Here is an 18,636-nt window from a genome sequence, read left to right on the forward strand (position 1 = left end):
GAAAAACTGCCAACCAAGGATCATATATCCAGCAAAACTCTCTCTGAAATATGAAGGAGAAATTAAGATATTTACACATAAACACAAGTTTAGAGAATTTGCAAAAACTAAACCAAGACTGCAAGAAATGCTAAAGGAGATTGTTTGGCCGGATGACCAATAATATCAGGTACCAGCACAATACAAGGTCACAAAACAGAACGTCCTGATATCAACACAACTCAAATAGGGAAAGCACAAAAACAAACAAATTAAGACTAATTCTAAAAAATAAATAAATAAACAAAATAATACACACAACAAGAAATCATGGAAATCAATAGATAAACGATCACAATAATCAAAAAGAGGGACTAAATATAGGAGGTATTGAACTGCCAGATGGAGAGTGATACAAGGCGATATAGAAGGATACAAGTTAGGTTTTTACTTAGAAAAATAGGGGTAAATAAAAAGGTAACCACAAAAAGGAATATCAATCCCATAACTCAAGAAAAAAGCCAAGGAAAACGTAACGACTCAATAAACACAAAGTTAAACATTATGAAAATGAGGATCTCACAAGCTACTAAGAAAAACGTCTCAGCACAAAAAAGCATGAGGAAAAATGAAATGGCCAACAACACACATGAAAAGGCATCAAAATGACAGCACTAAAAACTTACTTATCTATAATTACGCTGAATGTAAATGGACTAAATGCACCAATAAAGAGACAGAGAGTCACGGACTGGATAAAAAAAACACGATGCATCTATATGCTGCCTACAAGAGACACACCTTAGACTTAGAGACACAAACAAACTAAAACTCAAAGGATGGAAAAAAATATATCAAGCAAACAATAAGCAAAAAAGAAGAGGAGTAGCAATATTCATTTCTGACAAAATAGACTTTAGACTTAAATCCGCCACAAAGGATAAAGAAGGACACTATATAATGATAAAAGGGACAATTGATCAGGAAAACATAACCATATTAAATATTTACGCACCTAATGACAGGGCTGCAAGATACATAAATCAAATTTTAACAGAATTGAAAAGTGAGATAGACACCTCCACATATATAGTAGGAGACCTCAACACACCACTTTCGGAGAAGGACAGGACATCCAGTAAGAAGCTCAATAGAGACATGGAAGACCTACTTACAACAATCAACCAACTTGACCTCATTGACTTATACAGAACTCTCCACCCAACTGCTGCAAAATATACTTTTTTTTCTAGTGCACATGGAGCATTCTCTAGAATAGACCACATATTAGGTCATAAAACAAATCTTTCCAGAATCCAAAACATCGAAATATTACAAAGCATCTTCTCAGACCACAAGGCCATAAAAGTGGAAATCAATAACAGAAAAACTAGGGAAAAGAAATCAAATACTTTGAAACTGAACAATACCCTCCTGAAAAAAGACTGGGTTATAGAAGACATCAAGGAGGGAATAAGGAAATTCTTAGAACACAACGAGAATGAAAATACTTCCTATCAAAACCTCTGGGACACAGCAAAAGCAGTGCTCAGAGGCCAATTTATGTCGATAAATGGACACATACAAAAAGAAGAAAGAGTCAAAATCAGAGAACTGTCCCGACAACTTGAACAAATAGAAAATGAGCAACAAAAGAACCCATCAGGCACCAGAAGAAAACAAATAATAAAAATTAGAGCTCAACTAAATGAATTACAGAACAGAAAAACAATTGAAAGAATTAACAAAGCCAAAAGCTGGTTCTTTGAAAAAATTAACAAAATTGATAAACCACTGGCTAGACTGACTAAAGAAAAACAGGAAAGGAAGCAAATAACCCGAATAAGAAACGAGAAGGACCACATCACAACAGAACCAAATGAAATCAAAAGAATCATATCAGATTACTACATAAAATTGTACTCTAACAAATTTGAAAACCTAGAAGAAATGGATAAATTCTTGGAACAATACTACCTACCTAAACTAACACATTCAGAAGTAGAACAACTAAATAGACCCATAACAAAAAAAGAGATTGAAACGGTAATCAAAAAACTTCCAACAAAAAAAAGTCCTGGCCCAGATGGCTTCACTGCAGAGTTCTACCAAACTTTCAGACAAGACTTAACACCATTACTATTGAAGGTATTTCAAAGTATAGAAAAAGACGGAATACTACCCAACTCATTCTATGAAGCTACCATCTCCCTGATACCAAAACCAGGTAAAGACATTACAAAAAAAGAAAATTTTAGACCTATATCCCTCATGAACATAGATGCAAAAATCCTTAACAAAATTCTAGCCAATAGAATCCAACAACACATCAAAAAAATAATACACCCTGATCAAGTGGGATTTATACCAGGTATGCAAGGCTGGTTTAATATCAGAAAAACCATTAATGTAATCCATCACATAAATAAAACAAAAGATAAAAACCACATGGTCTTATCAATAGATGCAGAAAAGGCATTTGACAAAGTTCAACACCCATTTATGATAAAAACTCTAACCAAAATAGGAATTGAAGGAAAATTCCTCAACATAATAAAGGGCATCTATGCAAAGCCAACAGCCAATATCACTCTAAATGGAGAGAACCTGAAAGCATTTCCCTTGAGAACGGGAACCAGACAAGGATGCCCTTTATCACCGCTCTTATTCAACATCGTACTTGAAGTCCTAGCCAGGGCAATTAGGCTAGACAAAGAAATAAAGGGTATCCAGATTGGTAAGGAAGAAGTAAAGCTATCACTATTTGCAGATGACATGATCGTGTACATGGAAAACCCTAAGGAATCCTCCAGAAAACTACTGAAACTAATAGAAGAGTTTGGAAGAGTCTCAGGATATAAAATAAACATACAAAAATCACTTGGATTCCTCTACATCAACAAAAAGAACACCGAAGAGGAAATAACCAAATTAATACCATTCACAGTAGCCCCCAAGAAGATAAAATACTTAGGAATAAATCTTACCAAAGATGTAAAAGACCTATACAAAGAAAACTATAAAACTCTGCTACAAGAAATTCAAAAGGACATACTTAAGTGGAAAAACATACCCTGCTCATGGATAGGAAGACTTAACATAGTAAAAATGTCTATTCTACCAAAAGCCATTTATACATACAATGCACTTCCGATCCAAATACCAATGTCATACTTTAAGGGGATAGAGAAACAAATCACTAATTTCATATGGAAAGGAAAGAACCCCCGGATAAGCAAAACATTACTGAAAAAGAAGAAGAAAGTGGGAGGCCTCACCCTACCTGATTTCAGAACCTATTATATAGCTACAGTAGTCAAAACAGCCTGGTACTGGTACAACAACAGGCACATAGACCAATGGAACAGAATTGAGAATCCAGATATAAATCCATCCACGTATGAGCAGCTGATATTTGACAAAGGACCAGTGTCAGTCAATTGGGCAAATAATAGTCTTTTTAACAAATGGTGCTGGCATACCTGGATATCCATTTGCAAAAGAATGAAACAGGACCCGTACCTCACACCATGCACAAAAACTAACTCCAAGTGGATCAAAGACCTAAACATAAAGACTAAAACGATAAAGATCATGGAAGAAAAAATAGGATCTACCCTAGGAGCCCTAATACAGGGCATAAACAGAATACAAAACATTACCAAAAATGATGAAGAGAAACCAGATAACTGGGAGCTCCTAAAAATCAAACACCTATGCTCATCTAAAGACTTCACCAAAAGAGTAAAAAGACCACCTACAGACTGGGAAAGAATATTCAGCTATGACATCTCAGACCAGCGCCTGATCTCTAAAATCTACATGATTCTGTCAAAACTCAACCACAAAAAGACAAACAACCCAATCAAGAAGTGGGCAAAGGATATGAACACACATTTCACTAAGGAAGATATTCAGGCAGCCAACAGATACATGAGAAAATGCTCTTGATCATTAGCCATTAGAGAAATGCAAATTAAAACTATGATGAGATTCCATCTCACACCAACTAGACTGGCATTAATTCAAAAAACACAAAATAATAAATGTTGGAGAGGCTGCGGAGAGATTGGAACTCTCATACACTGCTGGTGGGAATGTAAAATGGTACAACCACTTTGGAAATCCATCTGGCGTTATCTTAAACAGTTAGAAATAGAACTACCATACAACCCAGAAATCCCACTCCTCGGAATATACCCTAAAGATACAAGAGCCTTCACACAAACAGATATATGCACACCCATGTTTATTGCAGCTCTGTTTACAATAGCAAAAAGCTGGAAGCAACCAAGATGTCCATCAACGGACGAATGGGTAAATAAATTGTGGTATATTCACACAATGGAATACTACGCATCGATAAAGAACAGTGACGAATCTCTGAAACATTTCATAACATGGAGGAATCTGGAAGGCATTATGCTGAGCGAAATGAGTCAGTTGCAAAAGGACAAATATTGTATAAGACCACTATTATAAGATCATAAGAAATAGAAAAAATGGAAAAGAACACATACTTTTGTGGTTACAAAGGGGGGAGGGAGGGAGGGGGGGAGGGAGAGGGCTTTTTATTGATCAATCTGTAGATAAGAACTGCTTTGGGTGAAGGGAAAGACAACACTCAAAACAAGGAAGGTCAGCCTAATTGGACTGGATTAAAAGTAAAGAGGTTTCCGGGATAAAATGAAAGCTTCAAAGGTCAGCGAAGCAGGGGCGGGGGTCTGGGGAACTTGGTTTGAGGGGACTTCTAAGTCAATGGGCAAAACAATTCTATTATGAAAACACTCTGCATCCCACTTTGAATTGTGGCGCCTGGGGTCCTAAATGCCAACAAGCGGCCATCTAAAATACATTAATTGGTCTCAACCCACCTGGAGCAAAGGCAAAGGAAGAACACCAAGGTCACACGACAACTAAGAACCCAAGAGACAGAAAGGGCCATATGAACCAGAGACCTACATTATCCTGAGACCAGAAGAACTATTTGGTGCCCAGCCACAATCGATGTCTGTCCTGTCAGGGAGCACAACAGACAACTCCTGAGGGAGCAGGAGACCGATGGGATAAATCAATTTTCCTTCTTTCCATATTGATGTGGAGAGGTCTTTCTTTGTTGATAGGAATTTTTACTTCCCCAACATGTTGGAGGAAGATACCATGATGTGTGCAAAGGAGCTCGGATTTTATCTTGGAATTCCAGGAAATACATCGAAGGAGTTTAAGCATAGCAGTGACTTAGTTCTGTATCTAGAAAGAGACACAGAATAATTAAAGATGACTGGTTACATTTTAGGAAACCCCGGTGGTGTAGTGGTTAAGTGCTACAGCTGCTAACCAAAAGGTCCACAGTTTAAATCCACCAGATGCCCCTTGGAAACTCTATGGGGGCAGTTCTACTCTGTCCTATAGGGTCACTATGAGCTGGAATTAACTTGACGGCAATGGGTTACGGTTGCATTTTACATACTGATTCATCTATTTCACTGTAAACAATAAATACGTGCCATTGAATGTAGTGAGTTAAATAAGTGAACGGAGAATACAGGTTTTATGTGACCGAATACAGGTTTTAGAAGATATAAGCAAATTCTGTTAAAAGTCTGTCCCTGTGAGTTGTCGATGGGCATTGGAAAAGAATGAACACTAGGGAATTGTTTTCCTTCAAACCTGAAAGGCATGTCTGTATCATATGGAAGGAAAGATATGAACTGTGTGAGAACTCTATACAAGCTCATTGCCACAGTCACAATTTTAAGACATATTCCCTATGTTATGCTCTCCCCCATTGAGTATAGCTTGTTGGTTATTTCCATCTGGTACTTCTATTTAATTAGTCCTAGAATGATTAACTTTTTCACCTTTCCAGTTGTTTTTCTCTTTCTTCAATGTTTTCCGGCTGGCTCATCCTTGTTGAGTTTCGTTTAAGGCTTATGGTCTATTTGAGTTTTCCACTAGTGTTACATTAGCATTTCTTCTAGGAATTCTCAGAGTTCTTACACATGGTACAACCATTTTTACACTTCCTAAAATGTTAAATCTTTGATTAAATAAACACCTAGCAGTGCACATGTTTGTAAATATGTTTATGCATTGTATTAAGTTCAAATTGGTGACATATTTTTAACATTGCACATTACAGAAAACTCTAAGCCTAATGTCAAAAAAGATCAAGTAAGTAGCTTCCAGAAAAACAATTTTTATGAACAGTCACTACCTATATGTCAACTCTCAGTGTCAATATTTCAGTACTTTAAAATTAACATGTAGTTTTGGAAGGATCACTGGATACTTACATTAACTTAAGGGTTCACATAGAACTTTTACCCAGCTGTACCATGGGGAAGTGCATACAAGCACTCTATAGATTTAGATGTTGTTGTAGAGAAACAATTTTCACCAAAGCCGACCACAACAAAGAGATTTTTATTGTGACATATCAGAAAACAGAATGGGAAATTGGCTGCAAGCACTCAGGCTATAAACAGACCAAAATTCAAAGAAGTACAATCTATAAGTCCTTTTTATACACTTTTGACGGGTGCTGATTCATTATGAGTAAATTACTTACAGGCTACAGTTGGTTAAACTAGAGACAAAGAACTAAGATCATGATTAGGTGACCTTTTCTTATTTAGCTTTTCTAACAATTGTGGTCTCTTGGCTCAGGAGTCCTGGGTCCATCATATAATAATTGTTTTGTATTTGTTAAGTGGGCTATGTATGATATTGGGTAGTTCTTTAACTCACTTTCTGTGGTAAATTGTTATTTAGTTTTGGTATTTTTTTTTTTTTTACTCCCATCCAGTGTCCACTGAACCGGTTACAGCATTCTGTTCCACTTCTTTGATGTAGTTTTTCCTATTGTTTTCAAGCTTTTCAGATTCTGACAAACAAGTTGAGATACCACAAAGAATGCTTTTGTCTTTTGTGGTAGTCCAGAACTGTTGGGCCCTGTTAAGGGGGCTGTCTTTCAACCATTGGAGTTATGCAGAGGAATGACATAGTCAGAGAAGTTATTTAGAAAATTTCTCTGTCAGCCTTTGTGAGGGATGGATTAGAGGAGGGGAGGATAAAGGCAGCGAGATAAATACATCAGAAGGTTGTTGTCCAGGCGCCGGTTGAGGGGCCAGCAGAAGGTCTATCCCAAGTTCCCAGACCTCTTTCGAATTGCAGAACATCTCGCACCTCTCCCCTCCCCCACCGTTCCCCTCTCGCCCGACCTTGATGTAGCTCCACTCATACCCCAGGGACTGGGTTTATGCACACTTTTCTAGGTCTGGGAACTGCTAATCTAAACTCAGACAGCGGCGGCAGCGGTGGCAGGGGTGGGGCGCATGCGCGCGGTTGCTAGGCGACGGCGGCCGAGGCGCAGCGGCGGTAAAGGCACCCGGGCTGTGGGTGTAGGCAGCGGCGCCTGAAAAGGACCGGGAGGAGCGGGAGGATGCAGCTGCGACCGCGGCCCGGAGAGGGAGCCGCCGCTGCTGTGCGGTCGCCTGGGCAGAGGGACGGGAATCAGGCCTGGTGGTCGCTTTGTTGAGGGGACCGGGGGCGGCGGTTCCGCCCGAAGCTCGGGCCTAGTACCGCGGGAGGGTCCGGGCCGCAGGGCGAGGCTCCCCCCGCCCCCAGTTGCCTCCTGTCGCCTCGCCACTCCATGGTGGTGAAGTTAGCAGCTCCAGGGAGCGCAAGGCACTCCCTCGCACCCACCACCTCCTGGGGCGCGTCTCTGGCCCTGGATCTCGGACACCTGCGCCTCCGCCGCCTCCTCTCGCCCGCCGAGTCCACCACCACCCGCGGCGGGCGAGAGAGGGGCTCCCAGTGCAGGGGCTGCGTCGAGCAGGGCGACAACGGGGACCATAGGAGAGTAGGGGTGAGTAGTGGCACCGTATCCGCCCCTTGCTGGGGCTCTTTTCCGGCCTCCGGGGCCCTAGGAGGCCAGTGAAGCTCTGCTTTCTCCTGCAGAAGCTCCTAACGTCTCTCCTACATCTGTCGCGGCTCCCTATTCCCTTCGAGGTAGTTTTCCTGCTCAGACCCACTACTTTATGGTGTCAACCCAACGTCCAGGGACGAAGGATTGGTGCTTAAGGCCTGGTTTTGCTTCTTAAAAAAAAATATACTGATAATTCTACGTACTGCCACGCAGCCTGGTCCCTGATTCAGGGATAGACTCTTCCAGTGCCTCGCTCACCTCTTTCCCCTTGCTCTTGCTAGGTTCAGCCTGACCGCAAGCTTATCAAGAGCGGATTCTCGGGCTACTGTTGCTCCATGCCTCAAAGCTTGAACAGGCAGCTGGAATGGCCCCTACTTTTCAGTTTTGTTTCTAGTCTGCCGAGAGCTTCTGAAAGTCTTGTGTTGGCTTCTGACTACTGGTATGTAAGAGTTAGGGAGACAATACTTATATTTAAAAAATCAAAACAAACAAACAAAAAAAGCAACAAAATAGCAAGCATACACTCCATTTGACTTCCAGAGTGGCATCAAACTTGAAAAGAAGCAAGCAATAAGTGGCTGATTGATAACAGGGGAAACAGATTTTGCATATCAACTACTCTCCATCCAGAATGACGTTACTTTTCTGTCTCTCTTAGGCATAAATCTGATAATGAAACCTAAAATGTCTATAATAAAAGTGAGGACGAGTTATGGTGTATCCGTTCATTCTGGGGTAGCCTGCAATGGAGAATAATGGCTTTCAGAAAATATTGGCATTAGGGACCTGAAATGTTGTTTTGGACAGGGTGCTTAATGAGAATCTAAAATTGTGAGGTGCTTTTTGAAAATTAGCAATATTATCTTTGGGCAGCAAGATTGTTTCTTTAAAAGCAAGTGGTTGAAAAACATTACAATTCACAGTTAACCCCTTTCAAAAGTGGACTGAATTTGTATTAACCAGTAATTTTGATTCTAAAGTACTTCTGTGAGCAGACAATAAAAGATGGCTTTTTTCCCTTCCTACTGGTTTTTAAGCCATTTCAGGTTTCTTATATTTGAAATAGAGGAAGGGAAAAAGAAGTGCAATAATGGAAAAACGTATATTTAGTTTTCGGTAAACTCTCTTAAGGTAAAGATTTTTTAAAGGGATGTAGATGCCATTTGTGATTAGATAACTTTAATGAGTCTGTCAAGACTTCCAACTCCCAGATAGTTTCAAATAAACTGCTTTGTTTTGTCATTTTTCGTTTTGTGTGAGATTCTCTTGGGTATGATTTAAAGCACAATATAATTCTGGTACCATTGCAAAATTATTTTGGACCTCAGTATTTGTTTTGTGCAAACTGACATGCTCCTAAGTGACTAGATTCCAAAGTTAGGGATGTTTTTGTTTTGGAAAAGTTCTTGATGAATTCAAATGTGAATTATTTGAAATAATCACCATTTGGATACTTGCTGGTCGCCACATACTTTTAGAAACAGACAGTGATTTGGACCCAATTTAGAATTCTATTGTAACGTGTATGACTATGAAGGTGCCATATGCTTTTACTCAAGAACATTTACTTAGGGTGTCATATTGATTGTTCATTTTTCAAGTGGAGTCAAGGCACTTGACCAATGAACTATGGAATAAGTTATAGTTTTTTAAGTGACTTTCAACAGCCATTTATTTTCTAGCTTCTACTGAGTGACCATTAAGGAGCCCTGGTGGCGCAGTGGTTAAAGCACTTGATTGGTAACTGAAAGGTCAGGGCACCAGTGGCTCTGAGGGAGAAAGATGTGGCAGTTTGCTTCCATAAAGATTTACAGCCTTGGAAACCCCATAGGGTCGCTATGAGTCAGAATCTGCTTTAGGGCACTGGGTTTTTTTTTTTTTTTTAAACTGAGCAACCATCCTAGGTACTGTTGAGAATAGAACAGAAACAGGTCCCAGGAGTTAAAATTGCTTACCTGTTGGGGAAAAGAAATACATATACAAGACACCATTGTCAACAATTAGAACAGATGTTGAGGTATAAGGGGTATAAGAATTAAGAGTAAAGGAGGCTGGGGTTTGTCTGAGAGGGGTTTGTAGAGATAGTCAGACTTGATTTAATCCTTGATAGAAGTATAGGCTTTGTTGAAAGGGAGAGTTCAGCATAGAATGAGTTAAGGCACTTGATTTTCTAGTCCTTGTGCTTATTATTCTCCTGGATAGACCTGAAGGGGAAAGGGGCTGTCAATGGTAATTAACTCCTTTGTAGTGGGCATAGTTTTCTATGACAAATTACATAATAAATTAAATATAAAAAATTTTACAAATTTACATGCTGTAGAAGTCAGACTTAAAATAATCATCTTATTTCCTCAGGCAAGTGAGAATGTTTTCTAAGCAAGTGTAGACACGTATTAAGTTTGCCTATTTTTTATCACCTGTGCATTCTTTACCATCTACAAAGAGACAGGTGTAATCTAAGTGTTTGCAGCAAGACTGATCTGATTAGCACAATTTTAGATTATTAATATGCTCCAGAGACTTTTTCGTAATAAAATAAATTAGGGAGATTCTGTAGCAGCATGAATTTTGGTCCATTAAAGTGTATGATAGCTTAGTTTTTAGCACTTTTTCTTATGTTAGTTTTCTGTCAGAGCCCGGCAGATTGATGTCTGTCAAAGTTCTAATATAATGTTTTTAATAATGCATGTGTTATTAATTGGCAGTTAACATCAGGGTTTAAGCTTCAATTAAAGACCTCTACAAAACTTATTTTAGTGCATTTCTAACAATTTCTGTTGGGTTAAGAATTAGTCACATGACTAATGGTCTCCTGAGTTTTAGTTGACTATTGTAAGTTGGTGTTTGTGTTAGAAAAATAACAATAAGAAAACATAGTACGGTTATTACATCAAAAGAGAGGTATGCCCTTCAACAGAAATTAATTTATAATTCCAAATACAGAGAATTCTCTCATTAATTCATAGATTTACTCTAAGGAACAATATATCCAGACTTGAAATTTTTGAGGCTTTTATACACCATCTTGTATCTTTCATTTGGTATCTTTTGCACCAGCAGTAGTCTCCCCTTATTATAGGTATTACTAATAAATTCTGATTCACAATAGCTAAAGTTTCCAGGCCCAGCAATTGTAATTAGTTTTTTTGAGCATGCTCTACTTAGGACGCTAGCAGTTAGTTAAATAAACAAATTATTAGTTAGAGAGCAGAATGATCCACACAGACACACGGAAGGAATCTATGATCATTTTTGGGAATGAACCAGTTATCAGATAGAAAAATATATTCAGAAGTCATTGGGCTGAATCTCATTTGCTAAGGAAGTATTGCACATTTCAGTTCTTAAATGCTTATGCTGGTATCAAAGGGAAGATTGTTGGAAAGAGTACTGGTGAATTAGAATGATGGGGAAACTGTCAAGAAAATTAAAATTACCTTAGATGTCAGGTTTTAAGTAGTATGGTGGTTTATGGCAGGTCTTAGTTAAATTGCTAAACTTCAGAGGTGGAAGCATGTGAAATAGGGTAAGGAAATGTCAATTTCTGTTACTATATAATAGGATCTTTCCTAATATTTTTACCTTGTTACTGAGTCTGGAGGTAGAACAGCATTACATTGAGTATCAATGATGTATCTGTAAGTTATAAGTTTCTTTAAATGTGTAGTTTTAAAAGTGTTATCATATTCTTAAGCATGATCTTTATTATGCTAGTGGACTGGAAATGTTCTCAGCTGAGCACATCTCTAGCTGTTACGATGGAATTTTACAGGAAAATGGATTTTACGCTAGAATTTTTTTGCTGCAGATTTTCCTGCAATATAACGTTTTCCACTAGGTGAGGGATATCTATAGCCGATTCAACATAGAGAGAAAAGTAAAGAGTAGAATTCTTTCTTAAAGTATGGTACCTAAAAACAAAAAAAAAAGACCTTCGTATAAACTAAGTCATGGGGACCATCTCACACACAGTCGTCATTCTTTTAATGTCATATATTATGAATCGTTAAATTTAGTTGAGCTATTGGCATCCAAAACTTCTCTTGATTCATTCTTATTTTCCAAATGACTAATATACCCCAGGGGTTTGATAAGGAGATTAATTTGTTACTGATAATATTCTACTCTAATTCGAGTTTTTTATAACAATTAAAAAAATGCGGTAAATATTAACTGAAAATCTGAAATTTAATCTTGACATGATTAATAATCTTTCACAGCCTTGAATTTCATAGCTCCTTAGTATGCTCACTTTTCCTAGCCACTGTGGATATTGGTTTGTTCTTGCTATCACTTCTCAGGCACTCCTGTGGCCCCCTAAATGGGTTTTGCAAAGTGTATTTATATTTTTTAGAAGTTATTCAGGAAATATTTTCTGTGACAATTAGTCTAAAAAGCCTGACTTATCAAATAAACTGCATTTGAAACTGGGTTATTTGATTGGGAGTGACAGCAAAGAGAAAACTGACCCAGGTTCTTTTAAAATACTGTGTCTAACTCAGAAGTCTTTGAATCACTACATTTTTATTTCAGAAGTAATTTATTTTCTTTATTGTAGGAAATAAAAGTCAGACATTAGGTACATCCAGGATGAAAGTAGAGATCCAAATTGAGAGTTCATCATTACATTTTTACCTTCTAATCCTTATTTATTTATACTTAGGTTTTTTTTTTTTTTAATTTTAGAGTAAAGAGAAACATCTCTATTTTTCCATTCTGCCTTATTGCTACTACTTTGTGGTTATACAGTATCTTTCACCTGAGGAACTCAAAACATTTGTTTTACATTCTGTGAAATTTCTTGTTATCCGCCTGGAATTCCTTTATTTTTCTTTCAAATTGAAAATTAGTTGACTTATGAAGCATGACATAGTAATAAGTTTAATTCCATAGATTGTACGTACATAAGTCAGTCTCATTACTTAATAGTTGCTGCTTGTCCTTTGTAGGACTGGGAACTTATCATATACTAATATGTTTCATTGTTCTTGTTGAGTTTAATCTTTAAATGTGCACACAGATCCTTATATTCTGTTTCTCTTCCTTCATGCCTTCAAAGCTATGAATATTATATTGCTTTTGCTTATCATTGATAGATTTAACTATTATGGATTGTATTGCTGTTTCTGCCAGTTTAGCCCTTGATTAGGCAGATACCTGTGATTCCATGGAAAAAGAGAAAAAGTGAGGGCATAAGGAAATTATTGTTAGATTTTATCTATTTTTCTTAATTTGAAATAACTTGGGGAGAATACGTTTACAATAGTTGAAGCTTTCAATTTTGCAGTATTTATTTATGAGCTTCAGTCTTTATGGATTTCTTGTACATCTAATAACATGAAGATGTTAACAAAGTATTGCCTAGAAAGAGCTTTAGGGAACTTGCTTTATAAATAGATGAAAATGATTTGTAGTTAGTGTATCAATTAATATATGTAAAAAAATATTTCTAAATTACTTAACAATTCTTTGGAAGCATTTGTTCTCTTAAGTAGTTTTAATATCCTCTCTATCGTCTTGTTTGAACTATTATTTTGCTTAGTAAACTCTTTTTTCATACATAATTTTTTTTAAAAAACAGTTACGGTCAAGTTGATTCTGACTCATGGTGATCCAATGTATGTCAGAGTAGGAACTGTGCTCCATGGGGTTTTCAGTGGTTGATTTTTCAGAATTAGATTGCCAGGCCTTTCTTCTAAGGTGCCTCTGAGTGGACTTCAACTGCCAGCCTTTTGGTTAGCAGCCAAGCATATTAACCATTTGCACCACTCAGGGACTCCTTCATAAATAATATGAAAATTAACGTCATCACAACCCTTGTCTGAATTATCACAAATTCTGAATCACTGGGGTCCAAATCACAGTATAATAATATCTCAATTTAGGTCCCACTTAAAAAAAGATAGTGGTTAAGAGCTATGGCTGCTAACCAAAAATGTCTGTGGTTTGAATCCCCCGGGCGCTCCTTGGAAACCCTGTGGGGTAGTTCTACCCTGTCCTGTAGGGTCGCTATGAGTCGGAATTGACGTGACAGCAGTGGGTTTGGTTTTGGAATCAAGACTTGGGAACCCTGGTGGCATAGTGGTTAAGAGCTATGGCTGCTAACCAAAAGGTTGGTAATTCGAATCCTCTAGGTGCTCCTTGGAAACCCTATGGGGCAGTTCTACTCTATCCTGTAGGGTCACTATGAGTTGGGATCAACTCGTTGGCAATGGGTTTTTAATCAAGAATTTCTTGTAGCCTGGGTATAATAGTTATACTAAAAATATCTTCTGCAGAATGCCAGCTCCACACTGGTGATGGATTACACTCCACGGAAGAAGTAGCCAGAGCCCTACCAGATTAGGAAATATTGGAGCTTCTTTACTGGGCATCAGAGCACTGATATTGAATTACAGTAAGTTCTAAGAGGTATGAAGGTAGGAACATCTATGTTTTATGTATTTAAAAACATCTAAGTTCTGAGTACATGAGGATATACTAATTAGGCCATTAATTGTATTGGGCTGCTTATGAGAAAAAGGATTTCCAATATCAGTTAATAGTGGAAACAAAATTGGGCAATAGTTATGGTAAACTGCATGTTTTAAAACTTCAGTAGCAATATTATTTGAATGTGAATGCTGTGCACTTACAAATTCCTATCTATTAATCAGAATAAGAAAGTAAAATGTGCATTAAAAGTTACACTGAGAAGTCTTAATGTGTTTTGATAGTATTGATATAGCTCTTAAAGTAGTAAAACTTTGGGACATCCTTCTTCCCCGGTTCTCAATTTACAATGGTGCAATGTATGCATGCATATTGATGCAGACTTGTTCTATTTATGTTATGATGCAATAAGCTCTAAACCCTAGCATTTCTGACTTTCGGTAATGAAAATGTTCTGCTTAAAAGCTGGAATGAATGTCAAATAAATACACCTAATAATAGGTTTGCTTAGAGGCTTGTTATTTACAACGGATGCTCTTTTGGTAGGGGGAAGAAGTTAGTTCTTTGCTTCATGCCTTTTACAGTAATGATAATTTGCCTTTACCGTGTAACTCATTGTTCTTTACTCATAGCTCTTAGATCTTAGGAGTCAGAACAAGGGAAGCAGTAAGACAGAGGAATTGTATCAACTAGATACAAAACTTCTCTAGAATTTTTTAACTGAGTAGAACTCGCTCCATCTCCCACCCCCTTTGCCATTCTTGTGATGAGTGTGATAAAGCTTTGCTGTATGTGTATTTAGGGATGGGAGGAATAAAGACTGAGAGCCATAGGGTTTTTGGTTTATCCCTGTGACTTACTCTCATAGTGGAATAGGCATTAGTGAAATCTATTTAATATTTAAGAGTCTGTGCTGATAGAGGTGGCAGAAGCTTAATTATTTAAAAATAATTTGATTTTAAAAGGTAAAAATTTTGTGTTTACATTTAAATATGAATTTTTCTAATCTAGGTATTCCCAGATATTCAGTTAACCAAAGGTTATGGAATAAAATGTCTTGGTTAATGAATTTTCTAATTAACCAAGGATTAATCCAAGTATGTAATGAAATTGGGATTAGAATGCTTTGCATAAGATGTCCAGAGCTCTCAGTTGTGCATAATTTTATTTGTCGACCACTGACTCAGTTATATGTGTCTTGTTTAAGGCCTTTTGGTTGCAGATAATAAAGGTCAACTTCAAATTAGCTTGAAGCAAAAAAGAAATTTATGTTAAGGATATAAGTTTCTGATGGAACCCAAGGACAGAAAGTATAGCCCAGGCATGTGAGGAACTAGAACTAGGAAAGAAAAGTTGCCACCAGCTAAGGAAACTTTTATCTCTCTTTCTCTCCTCCTTCCTCATCCCTGGGGCCGTAGGGTCTCCTGTTCATTTCTCTTTCTTTCTGTAAGAATGGTGTGGGGATGGTTTCTGACCTCCTTTAACTTCACAAAGGGGAAGGAGAATCAAGATCAATGGCCCAAGGCTGATTCGTACGAGGCAGAGGCCAGACATGCCTCTTCTTTCCACCGACTTTACCAATTCTGACACCAACCGTCCCTTCCATGACACTCTCTGCTTCTCTACTGGATTTGATAATTCATTGCAATGGCCACACAGAACTCACAGACAATACTCATGATTATGGGGTTTATTAGGCAAGTAAGAGGTTACAATTCAGGTTCAGGAATGCTTAGGATACAGTTCAATCAGGACATCCTCTTCTCAGCTGTGCCCACAGTCATGCCTGTCTCTGGATCCTCGGCCTCTGCCCTGCTCAGGCAAGTGTTAGAAAGCTCTTTTAGCTCTGACGATAAGTGCCCAGAGTCACCTCATCCTCCAGTAAGCCTCAGCCAGAAGGTACTCAGCTCCAACGGGGTCACCACACCATTTCCTGCCGATCTCTCTTGCTGCCATTTCTCTGCCACTGCTTCTTTCCATTTTCTGTGTCACAGCTCTCTCTCTCCCTCTCTCAGTCTCCTGGAGCTTCTCAGCACAGGGATCCTGGGTCCAAAGGACATGCTCTGCTCTTTGCTCTTTTTCCTTGGTGATGGTGAGATCCTCCTTCTGCTCTCAAATTGGCTCTCTTTTAAGCCTAGTGGGGGATGGCAAACTGACAGATTCCCTTAGTGGGCCACAGTTACTTCATTTGCACACACACGCACGCACGCACGCACACACACACCTGTTCCCATCAAGTTAATTCTGATTCATAGTGAACCTGTAGGACACTAGAATTGCCCCATAGGATTTCCAAGGAGTGGCTGGTGGATTCAAACTGCCAGCCTTTTGGTTAGCAGCCACCTCTTAACCAGTGTGCCACCAGGACTCCAAAAGTGAGTGTAAACTACAGTCCCACCCAATCACTTGGGTGGGAGTTACAAGACCATGGTGAGAAAGGCCACACGAAAGCAATCCATCCCATTGCACTTTCAGTAAGTCTGGGCCATTCTCACTCCTTCAGCACACAACCGAACCCAAGAGGTCGCTCCCAAGTTCACATATTCTAAATTCAAGCAACCAGCAAAGACTCATTAGCATCTCTGAATCCCAGTTCTCAATTCTGATTAATTCATTTCGTACCAGATGTCTACTCAGTGTCTGATTATCTATGGCTGGAGAGGCAAAATCATGTGATACAAATACAGATAAAAGGGACCAACCCTAAGTGAAGGGAGTTCTCAGAAAAAAGGTCGTGAACTGAACAGAATCTCAAATGGTGTTTACTGTGGAATGTGGAATGTATTTCGAAATAGAGCAGAAAAAGAATGAATCTTAAAAGATCATATTGGAGAGGGGGCCAAGATGGCTGACTAGGTAGACGCTACCTCGGCTCCCTCTTGCAACAAAGACTCGGAAAAACAAGTGAATCGATCACATACATGACAACCTACGAACCCTGACCAACAAACACAGATTTAAGGAGTTGACCTGAGTGACAGAGACGGAGATCGAACAACTACGGGGAAGCAGAGGCTGTTTTTGGAGCCTGGAGCCAGCGTCCCAGTCAGGTAACCTTGGCGCTGGGCTTAGGACTGGGCGCAGGGGAGCTGAACACAACATCCTGTGACGGTGCAAACACGGGGCACAGCCCTACCCCCCTGAACTGACCTCGGGAGGGGGCCCAGCTGGTCAGCGTGGGTGGCGTGGCAACACGGCTGGCGGGAGGAGAAATCGCTGGGAGGCAGCGACTGGTATTGGAGCCAGGAGTGCAGCGTCCCAGCCAAGGAACCTTAGCGCAGGGCTTTGGAATGGGTGCAGGGGAGCTGAGCAGGACATCCTGTGAAGGTGCAAAGATGGGGCGCAGCCCTACCCCCCTGAACTGACCTCGAGAGGGGGCCCAGCCGGTCCGTGTGGGTGGCGCGGCGATGCAGCTGGTAGGAGGAGAAGTTGCCGGGAGGCAGCGACTGGTTTTGGAGCCAGGAGTGCAGCGTCCCAGCCTGGGAACCTTGACGCTGGGCTTTGGACTGGCAGCGGAGGAACTGACCACGGCTTCTGAGGGCCTGACCCTCAGGGGCAATCTCTACCCAGCCAGCACACATAGGCGACACGCCCCTTGGGAATCTCAGATAAAATAGTCATCCCAAGCAAAATAAGTAACTTTGTCTATATTCCGGGGTGCTACTCTTTCCTGTTTTTCTGAACCCTCCCCTCCCCTTCCCAGGCGGCTTCATTAACATTGGAATTTCCGGAGCCAGAGGGAGAACGGCTCTGGCTCCGTGGCTTTTCTTTTCCCTTTTTTTTTTTTTGGTCTTTTCCTAACCCATTCTTCCGGCCTGACAGAAGAAACCACAAAAAACCCAGGGACCAAAAATCCTTCCCTAATTGGACTAAAAACACAGAACCAGCTCCAGCCAAGCATATGTGATCCATATCTGGGGCTTTCATCCCTACAGGGAACAAGGTGGCTATTATACTGCAAAGGCATTTCTGATAGGGATCTGATTGCATTTTTTTTAGCGGATTTACTGGAAAAACAAGTTTCCCAGGTCTGATATCTCTGGTATTCAACAGAGCCCTCACTGACCCACAACAGGGAACTGAGGGCTGAAGCTCCCCCCAGACCACCTAGCCTCCTGCCTGAGCGGTCTAAGTAGGGTGACACCTACCAATCTATAGAGGTACTTGCATTTGGGGCCTAAGGTACAGCTGCAGAGCCCTCCCACCAAGGTGCTTTAGGAATAGAGACACACCTACCTCACTGACACTTGGGGGAAGCCTGTCAGCATCCTGCCCCCCTTGGAGTGTGAACCCCA

The 18,636-nt window shown here is 39.6% G+C and overlaps 1 protein-coding gene across 2 annotated transcripts in view; it reads left to right on the top strand.

Moving 5' to 3' along the window:
• The first annotated feature begins 7,349 nt into the window (after positions 1–7,349).
• The window catches only part of ZC3H12B (zinc finger CCCH-type containing 12B), a 634,852-nt gene continuing 623,565 nt past the window's right edge, over positions 7,350–18,636 (top strand). The window contains exons 1-3 of one of the 2 annotated variants that reach the window (XM_049873004.1): positions 7,350–7,849; positions 8,191–8,348; positions 14,188–14,328. The gene's annotated coding sequence lies outside the window, so the exon portion shown is untranslated. The remainder of the gene's footprint in view (positions 7,850–8,190; positions 8,349–14,187; positions 14,329–18,636) is intronic. The other variant, XR_007515936.1, reaches the window with a different exon arrangement.

This window comes from Elephas maximus, chromosome X (genome assembly GCF_024166365.1).
Source record: "Elephas maximus indicus isolate mEleMax1 chromosome X, mEleMax1 primary haplotype, whole genome shotgun sequence".
Taxonomy (NCBI): Eukaryota; Metazoa; Chordata; class Mammalia; order Proboscidea; family Elephantidae; genus Elephas; species Elephas maximus.